Genomic DNA, 11,637 nt, shown 5'->3' on the forward strand with positions numbered 1-11,637 from the left:
AATCGACACTATTTAATTTCAGAACATTTCATCACTCCAAAAAGAAACTCTGTACCCATTATCAGTCATTTCCCATTCCTCCACACTCATCCCTCCCCCAACCCTTGGCAGCAACTAATCAATTTTCTGTCTCTATGGATTTGTGCATTCTGGATATTTCATGTAAATGGGATCATATAATATGTGGTCTGTTGTGATTGGCTTCTTTCACTGAGCATAATGCTTTCAAGGTTCATCTATGTTGTAGCATGTATCAATACTTCATTCCTTTTTATTGCTGAATAATATTCCATTGCATGGATATACCAATTCAATTTATCCATTCATTAGTTGATGGACATTTGGCTTGTTTCCATTTTTTTTGCAATTCTGAGTAAGCTGCTATAAACATTCATGTACAATTTTTTTGTATGAACATGTTTTTAATTCTCTTGGGTATATACCTAGGAGTAGAAGTGCCAGGTCATACAGTAACTCCATAGTTAACATTTTGACTAAATGCCAAACTGAGTTCAAAGTTCCTATACCATTTTGCAATCCCACCAGCAATGTATAAGCATTCCAATTATCCCACATCTTTGACAACACTTGTTATTGTCTGTCTTTTTAAATTTTAGCCAGAGATATGAAGTGGTATCATTGTGGTTTTTTTTTTTAATTAAAGATTTATTTATTTATTTATTTATTTATTTATTTATTTATTTCTCCCCCTCCCTCCATTGTCTGCTCTCTGTGTCCATTCACTGTGTGTTCTTCTTTGCTTATATTCTCATTAGGTGGCTCCGGGAACCAATCTGGGACCTTCCGGAGTGGGAGAGAGGCGATCAGTCTCTTGCATCACCTCAGCTCCCTGATCTGCTGTGTCTCGTATTATCTCTCCTCTGTGTCTCTTTTTGCTTCATCATCTTGCTGTGCTTGCTCTCCACGTGGGCCAGCACTCTTGTGTGGGCCAGCACTCCACGTGGGCCGGCTTGCCTTCACCAGGAGGCACTGGGTATCAAACCCTGGACCTCCTATATGGTAGACAGGAGCCCAATTGCTTGAGCCACATCGGCTTCCCTCATTATGGTTTTCAATTGCTCTTTTCTAATGGCTAATAATGTTGAGCATCTTTTCATGTACTTGTTGGTCATTTGTATATCTTCTTTGGAGAAATGTTAATTCAATTTTTTGTCCACTTTTTAATTGGATTGTTGGTCTTTTTATTATTGAGTTATGAGAATTATTGGTATACTCTGGATACAAGTCTCTTATCAAGTATATGGTTTGTTACTATTTTCTCTCATTCTATAGGTTATCTTTTCACCATCTTGATGGTGACTTTGAAGCTGAAATATTTTTAATTTTTATGAAGTCCAGTTTACTTTTAAAAATTGTTCTTTTATTGCTGTGTTTTTGGTATCTAAGAAACCATTGCTTAATTTAAGATTATGAAGATTTACTCCAATTTTTTCTTCTCTGGGTTTTATATTTTTAGCACTTACATATAGATCTATGATCCATTTTGAGTTAATTTTTTTATATGGTGCATGTGATAAGGGTTCCACTTCATCCTTGTGCATGCGGATATCCAGTTGTCTCAGCAACATTTGTTGAAATGGTTTTTGCCATAAATGGTCTTGGCATCCTTGTCAAAGATCAATTGTTGGGAGTGGATGTGGCTCAAGCAGTTGAGTCCCTGCTTCCCACATGGGAGGTCCCGGGTTCGGTCCCTGATGCCTCCTAGAGAGAGAAACAAAAAACAACAAGTAGGCAGGCAAGGGGGAAGCTGACGCAGCTTTGTGGTTGAAAGCTTGCTTCCCATATGTGAAGTCCCAGGTTCAATCTCCAGCCATGGTACCTTAAAGAAAAAAAACCCAATTGTCCATAAATGTAAAGATTTATGTCTAGGTTTCCAATTCTTCTCCATTAGTCTACAAGCCCATTCTTATGCCAGTACCAAACAGTCTTGACAACTATAGGTTTGTAGGTTTTAACTGAGGTTTATAGTATTCAATATATAATTTTTATACTTCCTTTGTTAACTATATTCCTAATTAGTCTACTATTCTTGATGCTATTATAAATAGAACTGTTTTTGTAATTTCATTTTCAGATTGTTTGTTGCTAGTGTATAGAAATACAACTGATTTTTTTATATTGCTCTTGAATCTAGCACCTTATTTATCTCATGTATAGCCCTAATAGTTTTTGTATATACCGTAGGATTTTCTATATTCAAGATCATGTCCCTTATGCACAACTGAGCAGAGTCTAAGAGACAGATAAAGCAGATACAATCCCCAGGTACTGGTTCCTTTGAGGGCTAAAGAGACCCACGGGTTCTATGGTCATGGCAGACGGGGTTCACTGCCATGTCAGATGGCCCTTCTTTGGAGCTGGTGTTTCTGCATGATGGAACTGGACTCAGATGGGATCTCTTTTCATAAGACTTTCATCCTACTTTACTGGAATTGTAGTTGGTGTTGGGGTTTAAGATATATTTAGGGGATTTGAATCTCTGGACTGACAATATGATAGCCAGGCCCTGAGCGTCAACCGACTCCAGCTCCTACAATCTGATTTATTGGACTCACCTCACTCAGCTAAGATGGAGTTGAAGAAGGACAACCACCACACCATGGAGTCTAGAGGGCCTACAACTGAAAGCAGGAGGATTGCATCCAGTATCCATGTGGAATCTGAGCCTCCTCCTGACATAGAGGTGCAACGGACACAACCAATCCAAGGCCCACAGAGAAAAGGTGGCATTGGAGTGGGAAAAGTGGACATGGTGGCTGATGGATATGGGGAGTGGCAGGAAGAGATGAGATGTGGAGGCGCCTTTGGGACTTGGAGTTACCCTGGATGGTGCTTCAGGGGCAATCACCGGACACTGTAAATCCTCCCAGGGCCCACTGGATGGAATGTGGGAGAGTATGGGCCATGATGTGGACCATTGACCATGAGGTGCAGAGATGCCCAGAGATGTACTTGCCGGGTGCAATGGATGTGTCATGATGAGGGGAGTGAGTGTTGCTGGGGGGGGAGTGGTGGGGTGGGGGTGGTGGGGCTGAATGGGACTTCATATATATTTATATTTTTTTTAATGTAACATTTTTACAAAATCAATTTTAAAAAATAAATTAATAAAAAAAAAAGATCATGTCATCTGTGAACAGAGATAGTTTTACTTTTCATTTCCAAACTGGATGCCTTTTATCTCTTTTTCTTGCCTAATTTCACTGACTAGAACCTCCTGTTCTTAAGGAAGGAGCATTCAGTCTTTCTCTATTGAGTATGATGTTAGCTATGGATTTTTTTGTGGATGGTCTTACTATGTTGACAAAGTTTCCTTCTATTCCTAGTTTGTTGACGCTTCCTTTTTTATCATGAGAGGGTGTTAGATTATTTCAAATGCTGTTTATGTGTCTATAGAAATGGTCATGTGTTTTTTTCCCCTTTATTCTATTAATATGGTATGCTATATTAATTACCATATAATTATTAATATGATAATTTTAACACATTCCATATTGCTGTGTTAATTCATCATATTGGTTTATAAGCTAAAATGGGTCCCATTTTAAGAAAATTTGATAATAACAATCCAGACAATTTGAAAATGACAATCCAGATGTACACAATCATAGTTTTGTGTACTTGGATTAACCAAGTTTTTTTTCTATACAGTTTCTCTGAAGCGGAAAATTCATCATAAGCATTTAAAATATGAAGAATGAAACATTTAGGATTTAGGGATTATCCTTAGCTTCATTCTCAGTAAGTGACTAAAGGTACAACAAGCATATGACACATTTTTCTGGGCAGTGGCCTAAATGGCCCCAATGCAAAGTCTACTGCCACCTTAGGACTTCTGTCCTCACCAAGACAGGTGTTGAATTGATCACTGACCTCTAGGGAGCAGGAGCCTTCTCTCTTGGGACCGAAAATAGAATAAAGTTTGAGTAGAGAGAATGGGCTGTAAGAATGCAACTTTTCTGTTTTCTTTTTCTCTTAAGTTCTCTTTTTTGGAAATTTCTGCCCTGAATGGGGAAGTTGCTGCAGCTGATCTTGCTCCACATGGATGGAGTTGTGCATTCAGCTTGGCAACTACCACTTTGAAGACATCTTCTATTTTTGTGTGTCCAGCATTCCTTCCTTTTTAAAAAAGATTTACTTATTTATTTATCCCCCCCCCCTCCATTTTGTTGTTTGCACTCTCTGTGTGCTCATCTTCTTTTTAGGAGGCACTGGAACTAAACCAAGGGACTTCTGATGTGGGAAGGAGGTGCTTAATTCCTTGATCCACCAACCCTCCCTGCTTTGTTGTGTCTCTCATTGTGTTTTTCCTCCTGTGTCTCTTTGTTGCATCATCTTGCTGTATCAGCTCTCTGTGCCAGCCCATTGCCTCAGCTTACTGTCTTATTCATCTTCTTTAGGAGGTACTGGGAACTGAACACAGGACCTCCCATGTGGTAGGTGGGAGCTCTACAGCTTAATCGGCTTCCCTAGCAGTCCCTCCTTTAGGAAATTTCCCCTCTACCCCATCCCATGTAATACTCACAGAGCTGCCAGTCATGGATGCCACCCTTCTCACCACAGGACTGACTCAGTTCGAGTCAACTAGACTTTCCCTTCTCAGGACTTTGAGTGGTGATACAAGAGGATGGGAGGAGTTTGAGCTGAGTCATTTGACATGTTTACTCTAGAGCAGTGATTCTCAAAGAGTGATCCCAGGACCAACAGCATCAGCACTACGTGGGAACTTGTTATAAACACAAATTCCCTGACCCCACCCCAGGCCTCCTGAATGAGAAGCTCTGGAGGTAGGCCCCCGCAATCTGTGCTTTAACCAGCCCTCCAGGAGATGCTGAGGCACACTAAAGTTAGAAAGCCTCTGCCCCAGAGAAACTAGGCTTCTGCTAGTGGGATTCCCAGAAGCTTCCCTGGATCTTATCCTTCCCTAGGGCTTGGCTTTTGAGGTAATCCATAGATTCTTCAATCTCCCCAGTGTCTTTTCTAATAAACTATTTTTTGCTGCTGTTGCTTTGTTTTGTTTGAGAGAGTGAAAGGTACTTTCTGATGCTTTCAACCTCAAGACCCTGACCGATGCCCTCTCACCTCTTTCATAGCTGCAAACCCTTCCCTGCAGTAGGAGCTGGACCTTTCTGAACTCAGACCATTGTGCCATACATGGCTGAACTGGTTCATCTTCACCTGGTCTGAAATTAACTTGAATTCCAGTCATATTAACTCCATTCCAGACCAAAGCAGAGCCCAGCAGAGCTTCTGACCAAGCTTCGTCAATATCCTGCCTATTAGTAGTTCAGTTGCCTCCTCCAGTAATGCAGGCCTTTGTATCTTCTATGACCCCAGGAATAGCAGCTATGTACAGCAGGGGAAGCACAAAGACATTGAGAGACAAAGAATTTTCTTATTTGTTTGTCTGGTTTTTGTTTATTATTGTTATTATTGAAAGAATGAAAATGCTCTAATAATTGACATGCTGAGTGCACAACTATGAGATTATACCAAATACCATTGATTGTATACTTTAGATGAATTACATGCTTTATTACTCTGTATCAATAAAATTGATTTGTTTAAAAAATTTAAAAAATTGTTTAAACAAATGCATTAATAGTAAACACTCAATATTAACGTTTTTTAAGATTTATTTTTATTTATTTCTCTTCCCTTCCCCCCTGTTGTCTGCTCTCTGTGTCCATTCGCTGTGTGTTCTTTTGCAACTGCTTGCATCGTGAGGCGGCACCGGGAAATTCTGTCTTTTTTCTTGCATCGTCTTGCTGTATCAGCTGTGTGTGTGTGCGGCGCCATTCTTGGGCAGGCATTACTTTTTTTTTTTCACACAGGGTGGTTCTCCTTGCAGGGGACACACCTTGCACGTGGGGCTCCCCTACATGGGGGCGTCCCCGCATGGTACGGCACTCCTTGCCAGCGGCAGCACTGCGCATGGGACAGCTTACCACATGGGTCAGGAGGCCCTGGGTATCAAATCCTGGACCCTCTGTATGGTAAGCCATGTCTGCTTCCCTCAATATTAACTATTAATATTATTATTAATTCTGTCCAGACTGAGCCTCATTTTTCTGGCCATGACAGGTCTCAGTCTTCCCATTTGCAAAATAGAGTTAAGGAGATCAAATATTAGAGAATTGCTTCTTCAAATACAGAAGCCCAATATTTAAAATAAAAGAAAGCTGAGCTTAAAATAAATAACAGTATTTGTGGTGGGGTGATGTATGGGATCCCTGTATGATGCTATACATGTTTGTTTTGTACGTTCACAACTTTTATTATACACTTATTGTTTGTATATATTTGTGTATGAATGATATACTTCAATAAGTTGTTTTTAAAATGAAAAAATAAACTATCTCCTATTCCTGCATTTGACTCCTCTATTTTTTCATGTAGCTCTTAACTTCCTTCTTTTTTTTCCCCTTTTTTAAAAATTAAATTCTTTTTTTTTAAAAAAGATACATAGATCACAAAAATGTTACATTAAACGTACAAGAGGTTCCCACATACCCCACACCTCACACCCTACTCCTCCCACATCAACAGCCTCTTTCATCATTGTGGCACATACATCGCATTTGATGAATACATTTTGGAGCACTGCTGCACCACATGGATTATAGCTTACATTGTAGTTTACACTTTTCTAACTATTAATGACAACCCATTGGCATAATGCAGTTTGTTTTCTACAATAGTTTGGGAACAGAATAAACTCCTTTAATGAAGTGAGCCCAAAATACAGAATACATGTTTATCTATCTCTTTTTCAACAGTCCAGAAGTAGATGAATAGTTCATGTTGAGACCAGGATGTAAGTGGCTCTGCTCCAGGTAGTCATTTGGGACAGAGAAACTTCCTTTCCTGTTTCTCTGTCATTTCCTAGACGTTGTTGAAGCAAGCACTCTATCACCACACCTATATCCCAGTTCATGAGAAAGGAGAAAAAAGGAAGTAGATGGCTAACCATTTCCTTTCAGAAGTGGTTAGAAGAAGTGATGCTCATATCAATTCTATGCACTTTCCAAAAGTGAGAACCTAATTGCCTGGTCACACCTAACTAACTACAAGGGAAGCTGGGAAATGTGATCCTGATCTGGGCAGCCATATACCCTGCTAGATCTTGGGGGTGGGGGTTATTTTCTTACTAAAAAGAAGGAAATAGTAAGTATTGGAGGAAAATTAGCAATCTTTTCACACTTTCTAACCCTGAGTCTCATAACCACGGGTTGTAAGCTCAAATGTCTTCAGGGACATAAGACTCCCCCCCCACAGAGAATATAAAGTTGTTAACTAAAGAACAAGGTAAAATAATATGCTAGTCAACTTCACTGATTTTATAGGTATTGCAATTTTTATACACTTCAATGATTTTTCAACATTTTGCAGCTGTTTAGCTTTGCAGCACAGCAAGTCATACAATTTTCTATACAAAATTACCAGCAAGACTGGAAAAATGTATTAATAGAAGGCTCCATCATGCTTATTACATTAGAAAAGAACAAAAATACTGTAAAAATAATTTTCACTGTACACAACTTAAAGAAAGGAAAAGGGGGTGGAGGAGTGTGTTGAATGGCCAGCCATCTCTGTACTGAAGAGTGGCAGATAGAAAAATCTTAGATATGGAGCTATCAAATCTAGTCTAGAACTTAAGACCATAGGATTTGAAGTTCTGAATTGTGTTATTTAATTCGTGACTAAATTATTTCCTTCTGGAATATTAGTAGTCTTGTTAAAGTTTGTGTGTACACAACGCCAGTCACAGCAAGCAGATAAAATGCCCTCATCATTTCACCATTTCGCAAACTCTACTGCAAAAGATGGTTTTTCCCCTGTTGCTTCCTGTTGAAGGTGGCAATGTTAATAAGGAGTTCAGAGTAATCATAAGTGCATTTTGGTGAGTGCATAACAAGTTCAGTTGGTTTGTTTTGGGGAGAATCAAGAAAAAGGCAAGATTCTCCAATTGCACTATTTGTGTTTCCAATATTAATAGGCAGAAACAGTAACACAAACAAAAAGTGCTGCAGAGGATTTTTTTTTAAAATTAGAGAAGTTGTGAGCTTATAAAACTATCATGGATAATGTGCAGAATTTCCATAATCACCCCTCCACCAACACCTTACATTGTTGTGGAACATTTGTTACAGATTATGAAAGAACATGATCAGACTCCTAACTATGGTCCATAGCTCACACTCGGTATATTTTTGCTATACAGCCTCTATTCTTAACACTATGTATTAGTACTGTACATTTGTTATATTTCATGAGAGAACACTCATATTTGTACTGTTAACCACAGTCCATTATCCACCACACGGTTCACTGTGTTATACAGTCCCATGCCTTGTACATTCTATCCAAAGTACACACTCAGTGGCTCTCACTTTCATCACAGAGCTGTGCAGTCATTGTCCCAGTAAACCTTTGAACGTTTTCCTTAGTAGCAGAGGATTTTTTTTGACTAAAAAAAATTATTTTTATTTTTTTTTATTCAGTTCGGCCTGTCCTTTTAAATTCATTTTGTTGTAGATGATTTAAGATATGGTCATTTCTCAATTCTTATTTCTCCAAGTCTAGATTTATAAGTTAACAGTATAAATCCTGTTGTGAAATTGGGGAAATAATGTCCATCTCAATTTAACTGATAACCAAAAGATGCTTTTCAAAATCAAAGAAATTATCAAAAAGACTGTCACATTCCTAAGCCCCCCAAAAAAATTCTTTTTAAACACTAATGCAAATATTGATAAATAATGTACCACTGCCAAAACTTTGCCAACAGTGGAGCTTCAGCGACGCTGCCCTGTAAAGTGGCCTTCCACTTCCCCGGCTCCTCTTCCAGAGCCAAGTTTCTGTGCCTGCCACCGCTTGGAGGAGGTTCTCTTCCACGCGGTCACGCGTCATTCCGCCTCCCCCTATTCCACGGGACCACCAGGGCCTCTATCTTTGTTATCCCCGTGGTCATCACCTCCACCTGTGTTTTCTTGCTCTCTCGCGCTCTTGTTTTTTTCTCTCTTCCACATTTAAACGCACTTCCCCTGGAAACATAATTAGTTTCGCAATTAAGATTCTCCGAAACACAAAACCAAAACTTGGAAGCTTTCCCTGACACTCCTGGTATTGATGCCAACTTACACAACATTTCCAAAACTCATCAAGAATTCCTTCAATTCATTTTCATCAACATTATGTGGCAAGTTACCAAGAAAAAGTTGACGACTGTCTGGATAGCGAATCATTCTATGGTTGTTGGATTCATTTTGTTCAATGAATTGCTCCTCTGCCTGGTCTTGGTCCTCTAGGAGAAAAGTCAGATCACTCTCTAGGTTATTGTTCACGCATGCAAGGTGGCTGAGACTGAATTTCTGGTTTAGCTTCAACTCTCGGTTTTGGTGGTTCTTGAGGCAGAGACACAGGTTCTGAAGGAGGAGGAGAAGAAGTAGACTTTTCATCTAATTCTTCTAAGTTCTTCTCCTCTACTTGAAGTTTCAGCTCTTCAGTCTTTGTTTCAGATTCTCACTCAGGTTCTGGCTCATAAGAGGATCCTTCCAAAGGTTCCTCTATGCCGTTAGTCACAAGGTGAGCTTCATACCAATCTCTGTTGGCATTTTCTTGCACTGGTTCAGGAGATGGTAACCTTTCTTTGTGTTCTACTTCTGCTTCATCTTCTGATTCTTCATCAAGTTCTGGTTCAGAATCTCCAAATACTTCATCTTCATAACAAAACATATCATTGTGAACGTAAAACTTATTTTGAATGATCTTCAGGAGCCAAAACAAAGGTTTGCATGAACTCTGTCCACTGTTAGTCAACAAACCCATAACTTGGACAACTACTCCATCACTCAAGGGTTGCATGAGCATCCACATGACAGATTTTAGTATGACATTCATTGACGTTCAGAGATAACGCTTTGTGGTGCCTATCATTTTAGCCTTAAATATCTTCCTGGGGCTTTCCACTAACATCTACTCCACCATGAACATAGGAGGAATGTATAAATATTCTGGAGCTTTATTCAGGCAAGTATGTTATTGCCTTGCACTCCCACCCTATAAGCAGCAGACTGAGCTTCTCCATAACCATTTCTTTACTGCACAATATGAAATGCTGTCACGTCAGCTGAAGGAAAATTTCACTTTCAACTCCACAAAATAAAACTCCAGATTTGAGAGTTTGCAGTAAATCCTGCTCCATGACAATTAAAAGACCTACAAGTCAAAGCACATAAATTATCTGGCTCCTCTCCATCTGCTATGCCAAACTTCAATCTCATGTTCCTTATTCTTTTTTTTTTTTTAAGATTTATTTATTTATTTAAATCCCTCCCCCCCACCGCCACCCCTGGTTGTCTGTTCTCTGTGTCTATTTGCTGAGTCTTGTTTCTTTGTCCGCTTCTGTTGTCGTCAGCGGCATGGGAAGTGTGGGCGGCGCCATTCCTGGGCAGGCTGCACTCTCTTTCGCGCTGGGCGGCTCTCCTTAGGGGCGCACTCCTTATGCGTGGGGCTCCCCTATGCAGGGGACACCCCTGCGTGGCAGGGCACTCCTTGCGCGCATCAGCACCGCACATGGGCCAGCTCCACACGGGTCAAGGAGGCCCGGGTTTGAACCGCGGACCTCCCATGTGGTAGGCGGACACCCTATCCACTGGGCCAAGTCCGTTTCCGCTCCTTATTTTTAAGTAACAAACCTACTAGTTTGGGTGCAGTGTGGCCAGCCTCAGGGCATAAATCATGATTGTTCTAAGCCAGTTATGAAATTCCTAGTTCTAAGACAGTTATGAAATTCCTACCTCCTTTATGGCTGGGAATGTTCATGTGGCTCAACCAATGAGAGAATTAGAGGAAGTCTGGTAGGAGACCTCTGGGAAAGCTTTTATTTTTCTAGTAAAACTAGAGCTTCCCCTTATCTATTGTTCCTTTGAAAGCAGTGAGATGCCTGGAACTGAGGCAGCCATCTTATGACATTGGGGTAGCAAAGATGAGAGAAATGTCAAAAGAATTGTGGGGGATATTGAGCCACAGAGAACAATGACAGTGACTGCCTACTTCCAGACATCTTGATTTGTGAAAACAAAACAAAACACAAAAGCACTTGTTTAAGCCACTTGTATTAGTCAGCCAAAGGAGGGCTAATGCAAAGTACCAGAAATCTGTTAGTTTTTAATTTTTTACATTTTTATTTTTTTTAAAGATTTATTTTTATTTTATTTATCCCCGCCTCCCGCCCCAGTTGTCTGTTCTCTGTGTGTCTTCCCTGACCACTTCTATCCTTATCAGAGGCACTGGGAATCTGTGTTTCTTTATGTTGTGTCATCTTGTTGTGTCAGCTCTTCATGTGTGCAGCGCCATTCCTGGGTAGGCTGAACTTTCTTTCGCGCTGGGCAGCTCTCCTTACCGGGTGCACTCCTTGTGCATGGGGCTCCCCTACGCGGGGGACACCCCTGCATGGCACGGCACTCCTTGCGTGCATCAGCACTGAGCATAGGCCAGCTCCACACGGGTCAAGGAGGCCTGGGGTTTGAACCGCGGACCTCCCATGTGGTAGGTGGACGCCCTAACCACTCGGCCAAGTCCACTTCCCTGTTGGTTTTTTATAAAGCATAT

The 11,637-nt window shown here is 40.4% G+C and overlaps 1 long non-coding RNA gene and 1 pseudogene across 1 annotated transcript; both read right to left on the reverse strand.

The window, feature by feature from the left end:
• Positions 1-665: 665 nt before the first annotated feature.
• LOC131279892 (uncharacterized) lies at positions 666-4,594 on the reverse strand. The gene is made up of 2 exons (XR_009187390.1): positions 4,547-4,594; positions 666-1,840 (listed from the first exon to the last, which is right to left on the reverse strand). It is a non-coding gene; the product is annotated as an uncharacterized lncRNA (long non-coding RNA).
• A 4,225-nt stretch (positions 4,595-8,819) lies between these two features.
• On the reverse strand, positions 8,820-10,117 carry LOC101430907 (ras GTPase-activating protein-binding protein 2 pseudogene; annotated as a pseudogene).
• Between the last annotated feature and the right edge of the window lie 1,520 nt (positions 10,118-11,637).

This window comes from Dasypus novemcinctus, chromosome 9 (assembly GCF_030445035.2).
Source record: "Dasypus novemcinctus isolate mDasNov1 chromosome 9, mDasNov1.1.hap2, whole genome shotgun sequence".
NCBI classification, from domain to species: Eukaryota; Metazoa; Chordata; class Mammalia; order Cingulata; family Dasypodidae; genus Dasypus; species Dasypus novemcinctus.